We start from the raw sequence: 24,588 nt of genomic DNA on the forward strand, positions 1-24,588 counted from the left end.
GGTCACGGACAAGGAGCAACGGTGTGGACTAATGGGACAGCTCTTTCAAAGAGCCAGCATAGGCTCGACGGGCCGAATGGCCTCCTTCTGTGCTGTAAGCTTCTCTGATTCTATGAAGAGCTCATTATAAGCAATAAGCAGCGGGAGCAAAAAAAGAATTAAAATGGAAACAAGAAATATTTTTACTTAAAATTACTTTGAATATCATTATTTTTCTCAGATATTTGCTATGTTATTGTGAACTACTGAAAGATGGGGTGTAAACCCAATCCCTGGAGGTGAAGGGTACATTATTTGATCATGTAATATGGTTCTGACCTTTTTGAATTTCTTAATTCCAGTCGATTCCACAAATGTTGGTCTAGCTGATTAATTCTCAGAAATGCCAGAGGTTCTACTCCCAAGGTAACGTCTCTCACCTTTGCTTTCCCTTTATAAACCCAGTCTCTTGTGTTCCGCAGGTCTTTCGAGCCCACTTGCTGCCGAAATTTATGATGCTAACAAGACTAAAAAAAAAGATGGAAAAAAAAATGTAGAAAGGAAACCAGAAATGAACTTAAATAAGAAAAGAAAACCAAGTTAAATAAGACGTGACGTATATCCTGAAAGTAGCAATTTAAAAAAAATAAAAAGCAGATCCCAGTGGGATCAGACTGTAATATCTTCCAGCTCATCCCTTCACTCTCCCGTTAATTGATGGTTGTTGCCCATTCAACACCAGCCTCTCGCCAACGACCATCTCGTATTCCATCAGTGTGGTCTGCCCCTAACCAAAACTAGCAATCAATAGGTGAAACATCAACCACTCCGATGTGGTAGCTGATGACTTCTGACACTGTTCGAACTCATATTTCTCATCATCATCATAGGCAGTCCCTCGGAATCAAGGAAGACTTGTTCCACTCTAAAAGTGAATTCTCAGGTGACTGAACAGTCCAATACGGGAATTAGTCTCTGTCACAGGTGGGACAGACAGTGGTTGAAGGAAAGGGTGGGTGGGACAGGTTTGACGCACGCTCATTCCGCTGCCTGCGCTTGATTTCTGCATGCTCTCGACGACGAGACTCGAGGTGCTCAGCACCCTCCCGGATGCTCTTCCTCCACTTAGGGTGGTCTTAGTCTAGGGACTCCCAGGTGTCAGTGGGGATGTTGCACTTTATCAAGGAGGCTTTAAGGGTGTCCTTGAAACATTTCCGCTGCCCACCTGGGGCTCGCTTGCCATTGCCCGATTGGGATATGCTAATATTGGAGATTCGTCGGGACAATGGGGAGTAGCAACTAGCAGACAGGACGGCTACATTCCACGTGAGGTGGGAGTATCAGGGATTGGCCAGAACAATGGAAGCACCCAAGCAGTGTCACATTAACTGTCTGGGATTGCCTAGGTCATCCGTTCCTTTTGTAATGTTAAGGAAGGATGTCAGCCATCAACATGGCTATTATGTCAAGGTCTGGAGGTTTGGTGAGAAGGAACTTTGCTTCAATATACATTCTGGGCAGCATGTGATCATAGAATCATAGAAATTTACAGCACGGAAGGAGGCCATTCGGCCCATCGTGTCCACGCCGGCCGAAAAAGAGCTACCCAGCCTAATCCCACTTTCCAGCTCTCGGTCCGTAACCCTGTAGGTTACGGCACTTCAAGTGCACATCCAGATACTTTTTAAATGTGATGAGGGTCTCTTCCTCTACCACCCTTTCAGGTAGTGAGTTCCAGACCCCCACCACCCTCTGGGTGAAGAAATTTTCCCTCAAATCCCCTCTAAACCTCCTACCAATTACTTTAAATCTATGCCCCCTGGTTGTTGACCCCTCTGCTAAAGGAAATAGGTTCTTCCTGTCCACTTTATCCAGGTCCCTCATAATTTTATACACCTCAATTAAATCTCCCCTCAGCCTCCTCTGTTCCAAAGAAAACAACCCCAGTTTATCCAATCTTTCCTCATCGCTAAAATTCTGCAGTCCAGGCAGCATCATAAATCTCTCGAGTGCAATCACATCTTTCCTGTAATGTGGCGACCAGAACTGCACGATATGACTCACATTGAAGGGCAGGGTACTTTAAGGATGCCTGGAAGGTTTTTGAACATGTGACAGATGACAAAAGAGGAATAAAAAGGAAGGGGTAGCAGCCTTTCTGTCGGGACAGCACCCGGGACGGTCGGAAGTCCAACACCTACGGAGACCAAGCTTGATCACCTTGGGTCTGCAGGAAACCAGGTTGTACGAGTCTATTGTATAACCATAATCGTTATTATACTATTGGTGTAATAAACTTGCATTTGGACAATACGCTCAAGCTTGAACCACGAGCAATCATTTAATTGAGTTTGAAGAGATTTCCTTACACACTTATAATCAAGACATGTATACGCACCAGAAATAGTGAGCGCACATATCACTTTTTGTACACCTCAATCTATCTCAAGTGACGAGCATTCCGTTCTTCTCAAAAAGAAAAACGTTGTTGTGCATGTGCCCGGCCGGTGATGTATGCTATGGGATGTTTACTTCGCTGAGCAGGAACGTCCCTTACTTAAAAAACCTGGCCAGGTATTCCCTTCAGTTACAGAGTGTTCAGGTAAACCGTAGTGCTGTGTTCTGTCAAACCAGATGAAGAAAGGCTGAGGAGGTTGGGCCTCTACTCATTGGAACTTAGAAGAATGAGAGGTGATCTTATTGAAATGTATAAGATACTGAGGGGGCTTGACAGGGTAGATGCAGAGAGGATGTTTCCCCTCGTGGGGGAATCTAGAACTAGGGGATATAGTTTCAGAATAAGGGGTCACCCATTTAAAACAGAGTTGAGGAGGAATTTCTTCTGAGGGTTGTGAATCTGTGGAATTCTCTGCCCCAGAGAGCTGTGGAGGCTGGGTCATTAAATATATTTAAGGTGGAGATAGACAGATTTTTGAGCGATAAAGGAATAAAGGGTTATGGGGAGCGGGCAGGGAAGTGGAGCTGAGTCCATGATCAGATCAGCCATGATCTTATTAAATGGCGGAGCAGGCTCGAGGGGCCAAATGGCCTACTCCTGCTCCTATTTCTTATGTTCTTATGTATCATCAGCGGAGTGGACAGGCAACAGAAGATCTCGCCACTGTGCTCACCCAGCCAACCGTCGCTATTCCGCTCACATAGTCCTGAAACCTCGTTTGGCCGTCCAAACAGTGTTTTCCATACAGCAATCTGTTCCATCACTTTATGACGGTATCGATTGTCGGCCACGTACCCCACCCATCGCAGCCATCTCACTGCAATATGCTCTTCCGCAAGCAGTCTACTCATTATTTCAGTGTTGGTCACTCTGCCCTCACACTTCACATCCAATACTCTCCAAAAACATTCAACAACAACAATAACTTGTATTTATATAGCACCTTTAATGTAGTGCCTTCATCAGGGACCAGATTTAAGCACCACACAGAAGATCTGACTGGATCCAAGCCTTGTATAGTCTCCTTTTCACATCCTATGGTCAGTTTAACTCCTAGCAGAATGATTCCTGTATTACACTGAAAAATGCCTCAAAAATTCTCCCAGTCAGGGCAAATGTGTCTCTTGATGTCTTTCTAGCTGTACAATAGAATTACTCTTTTTTTAAAGGCCTACAATGTTTATTATTCTGACAAACGTTTCTTTTTTTCAGTGTCTCCCCCACTCCTCCTCACCACTGTCTTAACCGCCCCTATGGGCCTCAATGTCTTTTTTCCCGCTCTATCACCCCCGTCCCCCTCGCACATCCCAAGGCCTCCTGGGAGTTTTCCACCAATGCAGGCTTTAGACCGCTCCTTTTCTCACTGCCCTCCAGCCACCCCGCACACCATCCCCCACGCACTCGCCCCAACACCTAATACCCATTTTCTGTCCCCGTCACTCAGGTAGCCCAGCCGTCCTCAGCCACTCCCACTGTTTCCAATGGTGAGAAACAGTTGACAAACAGGCAGAAAACCCCTGGTATCGATGGGAGGGGGTGGGTGCGGAGAATGTAGCTTGAGGTGCAGTTGGTGGAGCAGACGTAGGGGGTAGGAGGAGGAAGAAAGGACAAGGAAAGGGGAAGAGGTGGGAAATGGTGTGGAGTGGAAGAGAAGGGGACTATTTGACTTGCAAAATATAACAGATGTGAGATGCTGTGCAATATTTCCTGATGGCATCAAAGTTATGTTCCTGATAACACATCAACTCGTTCCACTATGCACAAATCAGTACAACATAATATAAATGCTACGTCCTTGATTTCCTGCAATGAAATGGCATGGAGCTAATGGACGGCTTGCATCAATGTTCTGGTGTTGGTGAGAAAAAGATATCTCTATTTCCCTTCCAGCCACCACCATTTCAAGCAAAAGGGAAACTTTCAGATGTCAGTCAGATCAGGACTATCCAGGATTGCTGCCAGACATGCAATTTTATATTAATGTTATATGAAAGATGAGGATGTATATTGGTTCAAACTGAGTTAGCAATCAATCTCTTTGTGCGTGCACTGTATCTAAAACTACATTTTATATCATCATCATCATAGGCAGTCCCTCAAAATCGAGGAAGAATTGCTTCCACTTTAAAAGTGAGTTCTCAGGTGAGTGGACAGTCCAATACGGGAATTACAGTCTCTGTCACAGGTGGAGCAGACAGTCGTTGAGGGAAAGGGTGGGTGGGGAGCCTGGTTTCCCGCACGCTCCTTTCGCTGTCTACGCTTGGTCTCGGCGACGAGACTCGAGGTGCTCAGCGCCCTCCCAGATGCTCTTCCTCCACTTAGGGCGGTCTTTGGCCAGGGACTCCCAGGAGTCGGTGAGGATGTTGCATTTTGTCAAGGAGGTTTTGAGGGTGTCCTTGAAGCATTTCCTCTGCCTGCCTGGGGCTCACTTGCCATGTCGAAGCTCCGAGTAGAGCGCTTGTTTTGGGAGTCTTGTGTCAGGCATGCGGACGATGTGGCCCGCCCAACAGAGCTGATTGACCACACTCTATGCTTCGATGCTGGGGATGTTGGCCTGAGCAAGAACACTGACGTTGGTATCTATCCTGCCAGTGGATTTGCAGGATCTTGTGGAGGCAGCGCTGGTGGTATTTCTCCAGGATTTTGAGGTGCCTGCTGTACATAGTCCATGTCTCTGAGCCATACAAGAGGCCAGGTATCACTATTGCCCTGTAGACCATGAGCTTGGTGCCAGGTTTGAGGTACTGGTCTTCAAACACTCTCTTCCTCAAGCGACAGATGGCTGCGCTGGTGCACTGAAGGTGGTGTTGGACTTAGTCATCGACATCTGCCCTTGTTGACAGTAGGCTCCCGAGGTATGGAAAATGGTCCACGTTGTACAAGGCCCCATCGTGGATATTGATAATCAGGGGGGTGGGGGGTGGGGCAGTGCTGTGTGGCGGGGTCAGGTTGGTAGAGGACCTTTGTCATACGGATGTTTAGTGTAAGGCCCATGCTCTCGTACGCCTCAGTGAAGGTGTCGACGACAGCTTAGAGTTCGGCCTCCGAGTGTGCACAGATGCAAACATCGTCTCCATACTGTAATTCGATGACGGAGGATTGGGCAACCTTGGATCTGGCCTGGAGGCAGCGGAGGTTGAACAGATACCCATCTGTTCTATAGTTTAGCTCCACTCCGGTGGGGAGCTTGCTGAGGGTGAGATGTAGCATTGCAGCAAGGAAGATCGAGAAGAACATTGGTGCGATGACGCAGCCTTGTTTGACCCTGGAATGGAATGGGTCTGTGATGGATCCGTTGGTCAGGATCATGTCGTCATGGAGCAAGCGGAGGATGGTGACAACCTTGAGGGCAGCCGAAATGGAGGAGGACGCTCCATAATCCCTCACGGTTGACAGTGTCAAAAGCCTTTGTGAGGTCGAAGGCGGCCATGTACAAGGGTTGGTGCTGTTCCCTGCATTTCTCTTGTAGCTGTCGCGCGGTGAAGATCATGTCAGTTGTACTCCTTAGTGGACGGTGTTATATATGTAAACTTGTATATACCTTGTACAGCCACCAGAGGGCTCATCCCCTGGAGTCGCAAGGGATCCCCCAATCCCTTGGGAGCACAGGTACTTAAGGAGGCCTCACAGACTGGAGAGGCACTCTGGAGACCTGCAATAAAAGACTAAGGTCACACTTTACTTTGAGCTCGCAGTATCCAGTCAGACTCCTTATTCATATATAACAACTGGCGATGAGATACAGATGACGAACCCAACGATGCATAGAACAGTGGGCATCCTGGAGAAATTCTCGGAGGGAGATGATTGGGAAACTTTCCGCAGAGAGTCGTTGATGCCAGTTCATTGGATATATTCAAGAGGGAGCTAGATGTAGCCCTTACGGCTAAAGGGATCAAGGGGTATGGAGAGAAAGCGGGAAAGGGGTACTGAGGTGAATAATCAGCCATGATCATATTGAATGGTGGTGCAGGCTCGAAGGGCCGAATGGTCTACTCCTGCACCTATTTTCTATGTTTCTACGTTTCGATGTTTCTATGTTTCGTGGAGCAACTCGACCAATACTTCGTGGCGAACGAGCTGGAAGGAGAAGCGAACGCTGCCAAATGAAGGGCGATTCTCCTCACCGTCTGCGGGGCACCGTATGGCCTCATGAAAAATCTGCTTACTCCAGCGAAACCCACAGAGAAATCGTACGATGATTTGTGCACACTGGTCAGTGAGCATCTGAACCCGAAGGAAAGCGTTCTGATGGTGAGGTACTGGTTCTACACCTACAAAAGGTCTGAAGGCCAGGAAGTGGCGAGTTATGTCGCCGAGCTAAGACGCCTTGCAGGACATATGGAGCACATGCTCAGAGACTTTTTCGTACTTGGCATTAGCCATGAAGTGATACTTCGCAAACTTTTGACTGTAGCGACCCAAACCTTGAGTAAGGCCATAGCGATAGCATTGATTGCCACCAGTGACAATACAAAGCAAATCTCTCAGCACAAGAGTGCTGCTACAAGTACTGTGAACAGAGTGATGTTGTTTTCAAATCGCAACGTACAGGGCAGGCCCCACATGCCTGCAGCTGCACTTCCGCAGATGTCTCAGAGTCCACCATCAAGGGTGATGAATGCAAGGCCATTAACACCTTGTTGGCGCTGCGGGGGTGATCATCATTTCCATTCATGCCGCTTCAAAGGGTACGTTTGCAAGGGCTGTGGAACAATGGGACACCTCCAACGTATGTGCAGGCGAGCTGCAAACCCTGTTAATCCTGCAATCCACCATGTTGCCGAGGAGGACAGATCCACAGCAGATCACGAAGAACCAGAGCCTCAGACCGAGGAGACAGAGGTATATGGGGTGCACACATTTACCACAAAGTGTCCCCTGATAATGCTGAAGGTTGAATTAAATGGACTCCCGGTGTCAATGGAGCTGGACACGGGTGCGAGCTAGTCCATTTTGAGCAAAAAGACTTTCGATAAATTGTGGTGCAGCAAGGCCTCAAGGCCAGTCTTGATTCCCATTCGCATGAAACTAAGAACTTACACTAAAGAACTGATTCCTGTAATTGGCAGTGCTACTGTAAAGGTCTCCTATGATGGAGCGGTGCACAAACTACCACTCGGGGTGGTACCGGGCGATGGTCCCACACTGCTCGGCAGGAGCTGGCTGGGAAAGATACGCTCGACTGGGACGACGTCCGAGCGCTCTTGTCCGCTGACGACACTTCGTGTGCCCAGGTCTTAAACAAGTTTCCTTCGCTGATCGAACCAGGCATCGGGAAGTGCCAAGGAGCAAAAGTGTAGCTCCACCTAATTTCGGGGGCGCGACCCATCCATCACAAGGCGAGAGCAGTACCGTACATGATGAGAGAAAGGGTAGAGATCGAGCTGGACCGGCTGCAACAAGAGGGCATCATTTCGCCAATCGAATTTAACGCGTGGGCCAGTCCGATTGTTCCAGTCCTCAAGGGAGACGGCACCGTCAGAATCTGTGGTGGTTACAAAGTAACTATCAATCATTTCTCCCTGCAGGATCAATACCCACTACCAAAGGCTGACGACATTTTCACTACGCTGGCGGGAGAAAAGACGTTCACGAAGCTGAACTTGACCTCTGCCTACATGACGCAGGAGCTGGAGGAATCATCAAAGGGCCTCACCTGCATCAACACGCACAAAGGTCTCTTCATTTTAACAGATGCCCGTTTGGAATTCGATCAGCTGCGGCGATATTCCAGAGAAACCTGGAAAGCTTACTGAAGTCGGTCCCACGCACAGTGGTCTTCCAGGACGACATCTTGGTTACAGGTCGGGACACAGTCGAGCATCTGCAGAACCTGGAGGAGGATCTTAGTTGACTCAACCGCTTGGGGCTCAGGTTGAAACGCTCGAAATGCGTTTTCCTGGTGCCTGAAGTGGAGTTCCTGGGGCGAAGAATCGCGGCGGACGGCATCGGGCCCACCGATTCGAAGACGGAGGCAATCGAGAACGCACCGAGGCCACAGAACAGGACGGAGCTGCGGTCGTTTCTAGGACTCCTGAACTACTTTGGTAACTTCTTACCGGGTCTCAGCACACTGTTAGAACCACTGCACGCCTTACTGCGAAAAGGAGACGAATGGGTATGGGGCAAAAGCCACGAAAATGTCTTTGTAAAAGCTAGAAAATTGTAATGCTCAAACAAATTGTTTGTGTTGTATGATCCATGTAAGCGTCATACGGTGTCGGGTGTGTATTGCAACAAGCTAATGAATCTCGAAAACTACAACCGGTTGCTTATGCATCCAGAAGTCTGTCTAAGGCTGAGAGAGCCTACAGCATGACTGAAAAAGAAGCGTTAGCATGTGTCTACGGGGTAAAGAAAATGCATCAATATCTGTTTGGGCTAAAATTTGAATTGGAAACAGACCATAAGGCACTAATATTCCTATTTTCCAAGAGTAAGAGGATAAATACGAATGCATCGGCCCACATCCAGAGATGGGCGCTCACATTGTCCGCATACAACTACGCCATCCGCCACAGGCCAGGCACAGAAAACTGTGCTGATGCGCTCAGTAGGCTGCCATTGCCCACCACGGGGGTGGAGATGGCACAGCCCGCAGATCTAGTTATGGTTATGGAAGCATTCGAGAGTGAGCAATCACCTGTCACAGCCCGACAGATTAGAACCTGGACGAGCCAGGCCCCCTTACTGTCCCGAGTAAAAAATTGTGAGCTTCACGGGAGCTGGTCCAGTGTCCCAGCGGAAATGCAGGAAGAGATAAAGCCGTACTAGCGGCGCAAAAATGAAACTGCTTTCTGTGGGGAAATCGGGTAGTGGTCCCCAAGAAGGGCAGAGACACTTTCATCAGTGACCTTCACAGTACTCACCCAGGCATTGTAATGATGAAAGCGATAGCCAGATCCCACATGTGGTGGCCTGGTATCGATGCGGACTTAAGAGTCCTGTGTGCACAGATGTAACACATGCTCGCAATTAAGCAATGCACTCAGGGAAACGCCACTAAGTTTATGGTCTTGGCCCTCCAAACCGTGGTCCAGGGTCCATGTCGACTATGCAGGCCCGTTCTTGGGTAAAATGTTCCTTGTGGTTGTAGATGCGTACTCCAAATGGATTGAATGTGAGATAATGTCAGCAAGCATGTCCGCTGCCACCACTGAAAGCCTGCGGGCCATGTTTGCCACGCACGGACTACCCGATGTCCTTGTGAGCGACACGGGCCATGTTTTACCAGTGCTGAGTTCAAAGAATTCATGACCCGTAACGGGATCAAACATGTTATATCTGCCCCGTTCCATCCAGCATCCAATGGTCAGGCAGAGAGAGCAGTGCAAACCATCATCAGAGCTTGAAGAGGGTAACTGAAGGCTCACTGCAGACTCGCCTATCCTGAGTTCTGCTTAGTTACCGCACAAGACCCCACTCGCTCACTGGGATTCCACCTGCTGAACTGCTCATGAAAAGGGCACTTAAGACAAGGCTCTCGTTAGATCACCCTGACCTACATGAACAGGTAGAGAGCAGGCGGCTTCAACAAAGTACATATCATGATAGTGCTAATGTGTCACGCGAGATTGAAATCAATGATCCTGTATTTGTATTGAATTATGGACAAGGTCCCAAGTGGCTTCCCTGCACTGTCGTGGCCAAAGAGAAGAGCAGGGTGTTTCAGGTCAAACTTTCAAATGGACTCATTCACCAGAAACACTTGGACCAAATCAAACTCAGATTCACGGACTATCCTGAGCAACCCACCTTGGACCCTACCATTTTTGATCCCCCAACATACACACCAGTGGCAATCTACACCGCGGTTAGCCACGAAGCAGAACCCATCACCCGCAGCAGCCCAGCAGGACTCACCACACCAGGCAGCCCAGCCAGGCCAGCTGCACAGCAGCCCAGCGAGGGCATAACAAACGATTCACCAAAACCAGCATTTGCACCGAGACGATCAACCAGGGAAAGAAAGGCCCCAGATTGACTCACCTTATAAATAGTTACACTGTTGACTTTTGGGGGGGCGGGAGGGGAGTGTTGTTATGTATGTAAACTTGTATATACCTTGTACAGCCACCAGAGGGCTCATCCCCTGGAGTCCCAAAGGATCCCACAATCCCTTGGGAGCACAGGTGCTTAAGGAGGCCTCAGGCTGGAGAGGCACTCCGGTGACCTGCAATAAAAGACTAAGGTCACACTTTACTTTGAGCTCACAGTATCCAGTCAGACTCTTTATTCATATATAACAGACGGAATCCGCATTGTAACTCTGGGAGGAGCTCTTCAGCCACAGGAAGAAGGCGATTGAGGAAGATTCTTGCGATGACTTCCCCGGTGGTCGACAGCAGGGAGACGCCTCTGTAATTATCTCAGTTGGACTGGTCACCTATCTTGAAGATGGTCACGATTACAGCATCTGAGATTTCCTGGCATGCTCTCCTCCTTCTAGATAAGAGAAATGAGGTCATGAATCCGCGCCAGTAGTGTTTCTCTGCTATGTTTTAGTGCTTCGGTGGGGAGTCCATATGTTCCTGAGGCCTTGTTGTGCTTCAGTTGTCCGATGGCCTTTTCTACCTTGTGCTGGGCTGGGGTTGTGCTGAGATGGTGGCGGGTAGCATGCTGCGGGGTGGAGTCGAGGATACTCACGTCGAAGACAGAGTCTCGGTTAAGGAAATCTTCGAAATGCTCTATCCTGCGGGCACTGACTGCCTCGGTGTCCTTGATGAGTGTCTCCTCGTTCTTGGCCAGCAGTGGGGTAGGGCCTTGGGTGCTTAGGCCGTAGGTGGTCTTGACTGCACTGAGGAATTCTCGCACATCGTGATTGTCAGCTAATTGCTGGATTTCCTGTGCTTTCTCCACCCACCATCTATTCTTTAGGTCACGGGTTTTTTGTTGGACCTCGACCTTCAGCCGTCTGTCGAGCTGCTTTTTTGCTCTCATGTTGGGTTGCTGTTTTAAATTCAGAAATGCCCTGCGCTTGCAGCAAATTAGCTCCTGGATCTCCTGGTCATTCTAGTCAAACCAGTCTTGGTGTTTCCTGGTCGTGTGACTATGCGTCTCTTCGCAGGTACGCATTGTGGTGGCCTGGAGGGCAGACCAAGCGCTGTGGGCACTCTGCGTCTCTGGGTTATCGAGGGTCGCCAGGTTAGCAGTGAGGCACTGATTGTATAGGGCTTTCTTAGCTGGGTCTTTGAATGCCTCTGCATTGATTTTCCTGCGGCATTGTTTCTGTTGCCGTCGCTGTTTTGGGGCAAAGTTGATGGTGATGACAGAGCGAATTAGGCGGTGGTCAGTCCAGCAGTCGTCAGCTCCTGTCATTGCGCGGGTGATGCGCATGTCCTTGCGATCCCTGGCTCGGATGATGACGTAGTCTAGAAGGTGCCAGTGCTTGGAGCAAGGGTGTTGCCACAATGCCTGTACTTGTCCCTCTGACGGAACTGGGTATTGGTTATGACAAGGTCATGTTCTAGATATTTTGTCGGGAGTAGGGTACCACTGGAGTTGGTTTTTCCTACCCCCTCTCTGCTGATCACACCTCCCCAGAGGTCTGTGTCCTTGCCGACTCTGGCGTTAAAGTCACCAAGGACGATCAGCTTGTCGCTCTTTGAGACTCGGGACAGGGATTATTCGAGGCTGGAGTATAATTCCTCTTTGGTCTCATCTGTAGCTTCCAGTGTTGGGGTGTATGCACTGATGACTGTGGCGCACTGGTTCCGGGATAGGGTGAGTCGGAGAGTCATGGAGGCATTCGTTAACCCCGCAGGGGGAGTCTGTGAGGCGGTCGACCAGCTCGTTCTTGATGGCGAAACCAACTCCATGGAGGTGGCGTTCTTCCTCTGGTTTGCCTTTCCAGAAGAAGGTGTAACCTCCACCTTGTTCCTTGAGCTGGCCTTCCCCTGCTCGCTGGGTCTTACTTAGGGCTGCGATGTCGACATCGAAGCGTTTAAGTTCCCGGGCAAGTATGGCAGTGCAGTGTTCCGGTCTGTCACTGTTGGAGTTGTCCATGAGGGTCCTGACGTTCCAGGTCCCAAACTTCATTTTGAAAGATGGAAGGTGGAAGATGCCTGTGCGTGAGTTCTTTTAACGTGGGGGTGGCCATTGCACACCGGCTACCACACGGGCTTAGCTGAGCAAGGTCTTGGCAAGGGGGTCCAAGACGACTGGAGACCAGGCACTGCTGTATGGGTCTAATTGCCTACAGCGGGGTGCGAGCCTTAAGCTCAGTGATGAGCAGCGCCCTTCGGTGAGGTGGTGGGTGAACCGAGGCGCGGGAAGGAGGAGTGAGAGATTTGAGGAAATGCTACCCTCTTCCAGGTATTAGCTCCCGGCTGAGGGCAGGCATTGGGATGGTCAGAGATTCAGTTCGCAGGAGAAGGAAAGGTCAGAATGGCCGCCACCATTGCACGCACCATGTGCTCGACAGGGGCTCCTCCGCCATTCCTTCAGCTGCTTTTGTCTCCGCAGTTGAGTGGGACCGGCGGCCGGTCAGGACGTCGCCAGAGTCGAATGCAGGGGAAGAGGGTAGAGCCGAAGCGACGACGGTGCCAGGTGCGAGGGCGGAGAGGGTCCAGTTCAAAACGCCGCCGGGATCGTAGTATCAGGGTGGCGAGAGCGGGTAGGGCCCAAACCGGTGTTCGGAGCTGGTCAGAGGCTCACCAGACGCTGTCGGAGGTCGAGAAGAGCAGCTGAGTCGCCTACATCCAGTGGGGAAGCGAAGATCTTGGCAGCAGGGCGGTCCGGAAGGCAATCTGGGTGGTAAATCCGGCTCTCACAGATGGAGGTAAGGAGCAGGCATGGTTGGGGAATCGGCAGTGGGCTCAGGTAGCTGCCCTTGCAGCATAGATTTTTGGGGTAAGAAATGCACTTTAGTGGGGGAGAAATGTACCCACTATTAGGGCCAGGGGAAACTTAAACAGTGGCGGGGGGCGGCGGGGGAAGATTGGGGGAAAAAGGGTGACCGATGGCCAGGGATAAAGTTGTTCAGGGAGAGCTCCCTAAGGAGCTGCCATCCCGGGGGCCATATTATATAAATATATATCTCACTGGGTACTATTTCTAAAAGAAAGGGAAACTTGCATTTATATAGCGCCTTTCACGACCACTGGACGTCTCAAAATGCTTTACAGCCAATAAAGTACTTTTGAAGTGTAGTCACTGTTGTAATGTGGGAAACGCGGCAGCCAACCTGCACATCGCAAGCTCCCACACACAGCAATGTGATAATGACCAGATAATCTGTTTTTGTTATGCAGATTGAGGGATAAATATTCGCCAGAACACCAGGGATAACTCCCCTGCTCTTCTTCAAAATAGTGCCATAGTCCCACGAGGGGGCCTCGGTTTAACATCTCATCCAAAAGACGGCACCTCCAACAGTGCAGCACTCCTTCAGCACTGCATTGTGAGTGTCAGCCTAGATTTATATTCTCAAGTTCCTGGAGTGGGACTTGAACCCACAACCTTCTGACATCAGAGGCGTGAGTGCTGCCCACTGAGACCAAAAAATGTTAAAACATACACCAGAATTCAAAAATGGTCGATTTCCAATTGTTCCTATAATTCTCCCTCTTATTTCACATTACTCTTGCATTGATGGAATTCATGTCAAGATAATCCAGTGACACCTGCAGCAATTTCTCAGACAGAAAACCAGTCTCGGCCTCCAACCCTCAACAAACCCAACACATCCTAAACTCCTGCCCGGGACGTCACAGGTCAAATGTCAAATCCCAGGGTTCAAAGAATTGTGAGACGCCATGCAAGGACAAGAACTTGCTCGTCTGCAGTGCTCCTCACGTACAGGGCCGTGTCTCAGAGCATTTTATGTCAGCCAGTGTCTCAGTTGGTCACGAAGCTTGTAGGAGGCAACCTCAAATTTATCTTTCAAAAAATGTTTCAAATCTACCACAATCCTTTCGACGCTCGCCGACTGAAAATTATGACGTCGGTTTTCTTTTTTGAAGAAAACAATCGTTGCTACACTTTACAGAGCCCTTTTGGTTTCAGAGTTTGTCTATTATTTTGAAATTCTGCCACCACCCCGTTTTGAAAGATGTTCTCTTTCAAACATTCGACAATGGCGAAGCAAGCCACACAAATACAGCTACCAGAGGGAAATGGGCACATCACACTATTGCCTGCTGGGCTCATTGTCAATTCATGAAGAAAGAAAAGAGTCTTAGCATCATTGAACAATGACAAAAATTCTGTTATCTGACAATTGCAGGTTTCTTCTGAGCTGGGCATGCTTTAGTAGGATTCAATTAATCACTTATTTTATGCTCCAGATTGGCAATTGTTTTAAGCACGAGTGTGACACATCCTTGCTCACCGTAGCCTGCTTTATTTACGAAAAGCCATGAGATCGACACCCCAGCTTTGAATAAACAACCAGTTGGTCTCCCTAATACAGGTTTGAGCCCGAGTCACTTCACCACTGTTGGGGGCTGGTTTCGTTTGTCGCAATACTCAAGTGTGTTTTGTGAGATGGGTTGGGTTCCACTCTTTACCATGAAAAGGGAAGATCATGGATACAAAACCCTACTCAAACTTTAGTTTCCAATTCTAAAGGACTATTCCAACGCACTCCTGGCTGGCCTCCCACATTCTACCCTGCGTAAACTAGAGGTGATCCAAAACTCGGCTGCCCGTGTCCTAACTCGCACCAAGTCCCACTCACCCATCGCCCATGTGCTCGCTGGCCTACATTGGCTCCCGGTTAGGCAACGCCTCGATTTCAAAATTCTCATCCTCGTGTTCAAATCCGGCCATGGCCTCGCCCCTCCCTATCTCTGTAATCTCCTCCAGACCCAAAACCCCCTCCAGAGATGCTGAACTCCTCTAATTCTGTCCTCTTGAGCATCCCTGATTATAATCACTCAACCATTGGTGGCCGTGCCTTCTGTTTCCTGGGCCCTAAGCTCTGGAACTCTCTGTCTAAACCTCTCCGCCTCCTCGACGACAGCTGGAACTCTCCTTCACCACAGGTGACCTCCTCCTCAAAGGCGACCGGGTCTCCTCTTCTACTGCGGCGGTTAGCCTCCCCTCCTCCTTCAGCGACGACTGGACCTCTCCTTCCCCACTGGTGACCTTTCCTCTTCTCCTCCTCCAGCACGTGGTGAGTACCATAGCTGTGACCCCCCTGACCTCCCACTCTGAACCCCAGTGGGCCACTGACCCTCCCAATGCCTGCCCCCAACTAAGCCTCGGACCACCTAACATCAAGGACGTCACTCAGCTTGCGGCCAACATCTCCCCGTAGGCAATTAGACCCATACAGCAGTGCCTGGTCTCCAGTCGTCTTGGACCCCCTTGCCACTGGACCAAGACCTTGCTCAGCTACGCCCGTGTGGTAGTCAGTGTGCAACGGCCACCCCACGTTAAAAGAACTCACGCACAGGCATCTTCCACCCTTCAATATGAAGTTCGGGACCTGGAACATCAGGACCCTCATGGACAACTCCAACAGCGACAGACCGGAACGCTGCACCGCCATAGTTGCCCAGGAACTTAGACGCTTTGATATCGACATCGCCGCCCGAAGAGAGACCCGGCGGGCAGGGAAAGGCCAGCTCAAGGAACAAGGTGGGGGTTATACCTTCTTCTGGAAAGAGAAACGAGAGGAAGAACGCCGCCTCCAAGGAGTCGGCTTCGCTATCAAAAACGAGCTGGTCGACCGCCTCAAAGACTCACCCTGCGGGGTTAACGAACGCCTCGTAACTCTTCGACTCACCCTATCCTGGAACCAATGCTCCACAGTCATCAGTGCGTACGCTCCAACATTCAATGCAACGGATGAGACCAAAGAAGGTTTTTACTCCAACCTCGAGACATCCCTGTCCCGCGTCCCTAAGGGCGACAAATTGATCCTCCTCGGTGACTTCAACGCCAGGGTCGGCAAGGACACAGCCCTCTGGCGTGATTGGCAGAGAGAGGGTAGGGAAAGCCAACTCCAGCTGTACCCGACTTCTGACAAAATGTCTGGAACATGAACTTGGAACATAGAAACATAGAAACATAGAAAATAGGTGCAGGAGCAGGCCATTCAGCCCTTCTAGCCTGCACCGCCATTCAACGAGTTCATGGCTGAACATGAAACTTCAGTACCCACTTCCTGCTTTCACGCCATACCCCTTGATCCCCCGAGTAGTAAGGACTTCATCTAACTCCCTTTTGAATATATTTAGTGAATTGGCCTCAACTACTTCCTGTGGTAGAGAATTCCACAGGTTCACCACTCTCTGGGTGAAGAAGTTTCTCCTTATCTCGGTCCTAAATGGCTTACCCCTTATCCTTAGACTGTGACCCCTGGTTCTGGACTTCCCCAACATTGGGAACATTCTTCCTGCATCCAACCTGTCCAAACCCGTCAGAATTTTAAACGTTTCTATGAGGTCCCCTCTCACTCTTCTGAACTCCAGTGAATACAAGCCCAGTTGATCCAGTCTTTCTTGATAGGTCAGTCCCACCATCCCGGGAATCAGTCTGGTGAATCTTCGCTGCACTCCCTCAATAGCAAGTATGTCCTTCCTCAAGTTAGGAGACCAAAACTGTACACAATACTCCAGGTGTGGCCTCACCAAGGCCCTGTACAACTGTAGCAACATCTCCCTGCCCCTGTACTCAAATCCCCTCGCTATGAAGGCCAACATGCCATTTGCTTTCTTAACCGCCTGCTGTACCTGCATGCCAACCTTCAATGACTGATGTACCATGACACCCAGGTCTCGTTGCACCTTCCCTTTTCCTAATCTGTCACCATTCAGATAATAGTCTGTCTCTCTGTTTTTACCACCAAAGTGGATAACCTCACATTTATCCACATTATACTTCATCTGCCACGCATTTGCCCACTCACCTAACCTATCCAAGTCACTCTGTAGCCTCATAGCATCCTCCTCGCAGCTCACACTGCCACCCAACTTAGTGTCATCCGCAAATTTGGAGATACTACATTTAATCCCCTCGTCTAAATCATTAATGTACAATGTAAACAGCTGGGGCCCCAGCACAGAACCCTGCGGTACCCCACTAGTCACTGCCTGCCATTCCGAAAAGTACCCATTTACTCCTACTCTTTGCTTCCTGTCTGACAACCAGTTCTCAATCCACGTCAGCACACTACCCCCAATCCCATGTGCTTTAACTTTGCACATTAATCTCCTGTGTGGGACCTTGTCGAAAGCCTTCTGAAAGTCCAAATATACCACATCAACTGGTACTCCTTTGTCCACTTTATTGGAAACATCCTCAAAAAATTCCAGAAGATTTGTCAAGCATGATCTCCCGTTCACAAATCCATGCTGACTTGGACCTATCATGTCACCATTTTCCAAATGCGCTGCTATGACATCCTTAATAATTGATTCCATCATTTTACCCACTACTGAGGTCAGGCTGACCGGTCTATGATTCCCTGCTTTCTCTCTCCCTCCTTTTTTAAAAAGTGGGGTTACATTGGCTACCCTCCACTCGATAGGAACTGATCCAGAGTCAATGGAATGTTGGAAAATGACTGTCAATGCATCCGCTATTTCCAAGGCCACAAATACAAGGCATCGTGGCAACACCCTTGCTCCAAACACTGGCACCTGCTCGACTAGGTCATCGTCCGAGCCAGGGATCGCAAGGATGTGCGCATCACCCACGCCATGACAGGAGCTGACAACTGCTGAATGGACCACTGCCTGATCCGATGAATCATTGACACGAATATAGCCCGAAAGAAGAGGGGGCACAGAAGCAATGCTGCAAAAAAGTCAATGCCGGGACACTTAAAGGCCCTGCTAAGAGAGCCCTATATAATCAGCGCCTCACAGCTAACCTGGCGTGCCTTGATGACCCTGAGATGCTGAATGCCCACAGCGTTTGGTCTGCCCTCCAGGCCTCCATAACCAATGCCTGTGAAGAGACGCTCGGTCACTCAACCAGAAAACACCAGGACTGGTTTGATGAGAATGATCAGGAGATCCAAGAACTAATAGATCGCAAGCACAGAACATTTCTGAACCTAAAACAACCCAACTTGGGAGCACCAAAGCAGCATTACAGACGGCTCAAGGCGGAGGTCCAACAAAAAACCCGCGACCTAAAGAACAGGTGATGGATGGAGAAAGCACAGGAGATACAGCAGCTGGCCATGATGTGCGAGGATTCTTCATCGCAGTCAAGGCCACCTAAGGTCCAAACACCCAAGGCCCCACCCCACTGCTGGCCAAGAACGGGGAAACACTCATCAAGGACATTGAGGCAGTCAGGGCCTGCTGGAAGGAGCACTCCGAAGATCTCCTCAAGCGAGACTCTGCCTTTGACCCGAATGTTCTCGACTCCATCTCGCAGCATGCGACCCGCCACCACCTCAGTAAAACCTCAACACTGTACGAGGTAGAAAAAGCCATAAGACAGCTTAAACACAACAAGGCTACGGGAGCGGATGGAATCCCTGCTGAGGCACTGAAGTATGGCGGAGAGGCACTATTGGCACGAATACATGACCTCATCTCTCTCATCTGGAGAGACGAGAGCATGCCGGGAGATCTCAGAGATGCAGTGATATGACCACCTTTAAAAAAGGGGACAAGTACGACTGCTGCAACTACAGAGGAATCTCCCTGCTATCAGCCACTGGGAAAGTTGTCGCTAGAGTCCTCCTCAACCGTCTTCTCGCTGTGGCGGAGCTCCTCCTGGAATCACAGCGCGGATTTCGTCCCCTACGGGGCATAACGGAAATGATTTTTGCAGCGCTACAGCTGCAGGAAAAATGCAGGGAACAGCACCAGCCCTTATACAGGGCCTTCTTCGACCTTACATAGAAACATAGAAAATAGGTGCAGGAGTAGGCCATTCGGCCCTTCGAGCCTGCACCACCATTCAATAAGATCATGGCTGATCATTCACCTCAGTACCCCTTTCCTGCTTTCTCTCCATACCCCTTGATCCCCTTAGCCGTAAGGGCCATATCTAACTCCCTCTTGAATATAGTCAACGAACTGGTATCAACAACTCTCTGAGGCAGGGAATTCCACAGGTTAACAACTCTGAGTGAAGAGGTTTCTCCTCATCTCAGTCCTAAATGGCCTGCCCCTTATCCGAAAACTGTGTCCCCTGGTTCTGGACTTCTCCAACATCGGGAACATTCTTCCTGCATCTAACCTGTCCAGTCCCATCAGTATTTTATATGTTTCGAAGAGATCCCCTCTCATCATTCTAAACTCCAGTGTATAAAGACCCAGTTGATCCAGTCTCTCCTCATATGTCAGTCCAGCCATCCCGGGAATCAGTCTGGTGAACCTTCGCTGCACTCCCTCAATAGCAAGAATGTCCTTCCTCAGATTAGACCACCAAAACTGAACACAATATTCCAGGTGAGGGCTTACTGAGGCCCTGTACAACTGCAGTAAGACCTCCCTGCTCCTATACTCAAATCCTCTAGCTATGAATGCCAACGTACCATTTGCCTTCTTCACCGCCTGCTGTACCTGCTTGCCAACTTTCAATGACTGATGAACCATGACACCCAGATCTCGTTGCACCTCCTCTTTTCCTAATCTGCCACCATTCAGATAATATGCTGCCTTCGTGTTTTTGCCACCAAAGTGGATAACCTCACATTTATCCACATTATACTGCATCTGCCATGCATTTGCCCACTCACCTAATCTGTCCAAGTCACCCTGCAGCCTCTTACCATCCTCCTCACAGCTCAAACCGCCACCCAGTTTAGTGTCATCTGCAAACTTGGAGATATTACACTCAATTCCTTCATCTAAATCATTAATGTATATTGTAAAGAGCTGGGGTCCCAGCACTGAGCCCTACGGCACTCCACTAGTCACTGTCTGCCATTCTGAAAAGGACCCGTTTATCCCGACTCTCTGCTTCCTGTCTGCCAACCAGTTCTCTATCCACGTCAGTACATTACCCCCAATACCATGTGCTTTGATTTTGCACACCAATCTCTTGTGTGGGACCTTGTCAAAAGCCTTTTGAAAGTCCAAATACACCACATCCACTGGTTCTCCCTTGTCCACTCTACTAGTTACATTCTCAAAAAATTCTAGAAGATTTGTCAAGCATGATTTCCCTTTCATAAATCCATTTCATAAAGGCCTTACTAAAGGCCTTTGACACGGTCAACCGCGAGGGTCGATGGAGTGTACTCCTCCGTTTCGGATGCCCCCAAAAGTTCGTCACCATCCTCCGCCTGCTCCAGGACGACATGCAGGCCGTGATCCTTACCAATGGATCCATCACAGACTCAATCCACGTCCGGACCGGGGTCAAACAGGGCTGTATCATCGCCCCAACACTCTTCTCAATCTTCCTCGCTGCTATGTTGTCAACAAGCTCCCCGCTGGAGTGGAGCTAAACTACAAAACCAGTGGGAAGCTGTTCAACCTTCGCTGTCTCCGGGCCAGGTCCAAGACCACCCCAACCTCTGTCGTCGAGCTACAGTATGCGGAGGACGCCTGCGTCAGTGCACACACAGAGGCTGAACTCCAGGACATAGTCGACGTATTTACTGAGGCATGCGAAAGCATGGGCCTTATGTTAAACATCCATAAGACAAAGGTCCTCCACCAGCCTGTCCTCACCGCACAGCACTGCCCCCCAGTGATCAAGATCCACGGCGCGGCCCTGAACAACGTGGACCATTTCCCATACCTCGCGAGCCTCTTATCAACAAGAGCAGACATAGACGACGAGATTCAACACCGCCTCCAGTGCGCCAGTGCAGCCTTCGGCCGCCTGAGGGAAAGAGTATTCGAAGACCAGGCCCTCAAAACTGCCACCAAGCTCATGGTCTACAGGGCTGTAGTAATACCCGCCCTCCTGTATGGCTCAGAGACATGAACCAATATACAGTAGACACCTCAAGTCGCTGGAGAAATACCACCAACGATGCCTCCGCAAGATCCTACAAATCTCTTGGGAGGACAGACGCATCAACATTAGCGTCCTCGACCAGGCCAACATCCCCAGCATTGAAGCACTGACTTGATCAGCTCCGTTGGGCGGGCTACATCATTTGCATGCCAGACACGAGACTCCCAAAGCAAGCGCTCTACTCAGAACTCCTTCACGGCAAACGAGCCAAAGATGGGCAGCGGAAATGTTAAAAGGACATCCTCAAAGCCTCCTTGATAAAGTGTAACATCCCTACTGACACCTGGGAGTCCCTGGCCAAAGATCGCCCTAAGTGGAGGAAGTGCATCCGGGAGGGCACTGAGCACCTAGAGTCTCATCGCCGAGAGCATGCAGAAATCAAGCGCAGGCAGCAGAAAGCACGTGCGGCAAACCAGTCCCACCCACCCTTTCCTCCAACGACTGTCTGTCCCACCTGTGACAGGGACTGTGGCTCTCGTATTGAACTGTTCAGCCACTTAAGGACTCATTTTAAGAGTGGAAGCAAGTCTTCCTCGATTCCGAGGGACTGACTATGATGATGATGATTGGCGGCCGTGCCTTCTGTTGCCTGGGCCCGAAAGCTCTGGAAATCCCTCCCTAAACCTCTCCACCTCTCTTTCCTCCTTTAAGACACTCCTTAAAACCTACCTCTTTGACCAAGCTTTTGGACATCTGCCCTAATTTATCCTCATGTGGCATGGTATCAATTTTTTTGTCTTATAATACTGCTGTGAAGCACCTTGGGACGTTGCAATATGTTAAAGACACTATATAAATAAAAGTTGTTGTTGTTGTTGCACTGGAAAATGTTAAACAACAACTTGCATTTATATAGCACCTTTAATGTCAAAAAATGTCCAAAGACTCTCCAACAGGAGTGTTATCAAACAAAATGTGACACCGAACCACATAAGAAGATATTAGAACAGCTTGGTCAAAGACGTAGGTTTTAAGGAGCGTCTCAAAGGAGGAGAGAGAGGTTTTGTCGTACCTCTATGTCTGAACATAACAAAATTGATGGGCAGTAAAAGACAAGCTGCCCCACACCATGATGGTCACGTCTTCCCTTTGCCCTCGCCCCACTACCTCTTTGACCAAGTCTTTGGTCACTGGCCCTAATATCTCCTTATGTGGCCACGGTGTCAAATTTTGTCTGATAATGCTCCTTGGGACGTTTTACTACATTAAAAGCGCTGTGTAAATACAAGTTGTTGTTATATTACTGCATTGCAAATGTTTGGATACAACAAGGCTTGAGGAATACGGTGCAACCATAAGTCGCAGACAACAGTCAAGCGAAGGACCACCAGTGTTCCAGGAACGACGGAGGAGAAACCCAGTAAGGTGTCAAGTTGATGCTCAGATGGAGCAGTTTGCACACTACAGAAATCATTGTACGAGGCTGAGCTGCCAGCATTGGGCTTCAGAGTTACTCCTTATAGGTCTCCAACAGAATTTCAGTCACTTACATTTGGGGCTGGATTTTCCGGTCCCTTGTGCTCGGGGTTGCGCCGCGGAGCGGTGTGAAAGGCGGCGGTGAGGTCTCCAGCGCCCTGCCGTGAACCTCGGGTCGGGTTTAGCGGAGGCGCTGAGCAGCACGGCCGGGAAGAGCTGCGCCGGGTGTGCGACGCCTCGGTTAAGACACCGGCAGGAGTTTGGACCCTTGCCCGATCCGTCCACCCGGAAGTGCGCCCGCATTGACCCCTGGGAAACCAGAGCGGTCCAGCATAGCCGGCAGTGAGGGAGGGAAAGTACTCCCAAGGTCAGTGCGAGTGTTTGTTCGTTCAGGTTTTTAATTATTTGTGATGGTGGCAATGTTTTGGGAATGTTTTTGTCGGTTTTTTTTTTAAAAAAGGTTTACCCCCCGCCTCCCCCACAGCCTCTCTCGGAGCGCACATGGGGCCCGGCACTTTAGTTCGGGGAGTTTCCCATCCTTGCGCCACAAGAGGTGTACAACACCTCCCTTAGCGCTGGGCCCCCTGACCCAGGGCCCAGATGCCCAAACTTCCTTACCAAAGCGCAAACTGTTTCTGGCCAGTAACTTTCCCACCCCGCCTCCGTTTTCGCCCCGAAAACAGAAAAGCCCAAAATCCAGCCCAATTTCTTTAAAACTGCTTCGTTTTGAGCTGAACAAGAAATGTGATTTGCCGGAGAATGGAACGGCTTCCTGCAGTATATGTAAGCACTCTAATAACGACTCCACTTGAACTGTAATGATCTTAATCCTTTATTGCTGCTCCTAGAGTGAGGACACCAAGAGATGAGCTCCCTTTTATACTTGGTTACCTGCAATGTACAGGTGACCCTTAAGTGTCCAGCAGTAGCACCCTCTGGTGGTACAGGTGTGGTGTATACAGAGTGAAAATACATTGTGTGGTCTAGCGTTACAGTACATACATTAACATACATACGGAACAGTTCCCATTTCAGACACCCGGACGCAGCATCAAGCGCTCCCATCATCAGATGCCGCACGGTGAGATGACGAGCAAAGCTCCCTCCACTCTCTGCCAACCACTTCCGCCCCAGGACAGCACGCCCGTCCGTGCCAGGGTGACAGTTTCGGTTTGAGACATCAGGTGGCTGCTCCAAGCCAGATGGCCAATCAGTGCCAAGGGCCCAAATCTGACCAGAAACCAGACTGAGTGCCCAAGCAGACGGAGGAAACTTTTACCCCATCAGTCTAGACACCGGGTGGGGGAGGGGGGAAATTTTGGCTTTGGATGATACAGTGAGACGTCCAAAATCCGGAGTTCCAGAATCCGGAATGTTCCGGAATCTGGGCCGATCCGTGGCGGGGTCATCCGGAAACCGGAAAATGTTCCGAAATCCAGACTCCCCGCCTCGGCCAGACCTCCCTCGGCCTCACCTCTGGCCGCCCAGCCTCCCCCCGCCTCGGTCCAACCTCTGGCCACCTGATCTCCTGCGGAAATACCTGGAATGCAGAACGGCCTTGGTCCCGAGGTTTCCAGATTGCGGATGTCACACCTGTAGTACAAAAAGCGGCGGTGTAGAGTCAGACGCCAGTTGGGCACCACTGCCGATTGTCATTTCCATGCCTTGGGCCGAAAGATGAACGGCCAAATGTGCAACTCACTTTAATGGGGTCTGTTTCTTGAAATTCTGCTTCTGTTAAATGAGCACTCCAATATGTACTTCTGACTGTTAAGAGTAACTAAACTACAGCGCGCAAATGTGTTTTAACTGTCGCGGGGAAACGCGGGCTCGGATAGCCAAATGGG

General features: G+C 49.8%; 1 long non-coding RNA gene across 1 annotated transcript in view; it reads right to left on the bottom strand.

The window, feature by feature from the left end:
• Nucleotides 1-318: 318 nt before the first annotated feature.
• The window catches only part of LOC139240841 (uncharacterized), a 48,687-nt gene continuing 24,417 nt past the window's right edge, over nt 319-24,588 (bottom strand). The window contains exon 2 of the long non-coding RNA XR_011588752.1: nt 319-506. This is a non-coding gene — a long non-coding RNA (uncharacterized lncRNA). The remainder of the gene's footprint in view (nt 507-24,588) is intronic.

This window comes from Pristiophorus japonicus, chromosome X (genome assembly GCF_044704955.1).
Source record: "Pristiophorus japonicus isolate sPriJap1 chromosome X, sPriJap1.hap1, whole genome shotgun sequence".
Taxonomy (NCBI): Eukaryota; Metazoa; Chordata; class Chondrichthyes; family Pristiophoridae; genus Pristiophorus; species Pristiophorus japonicus.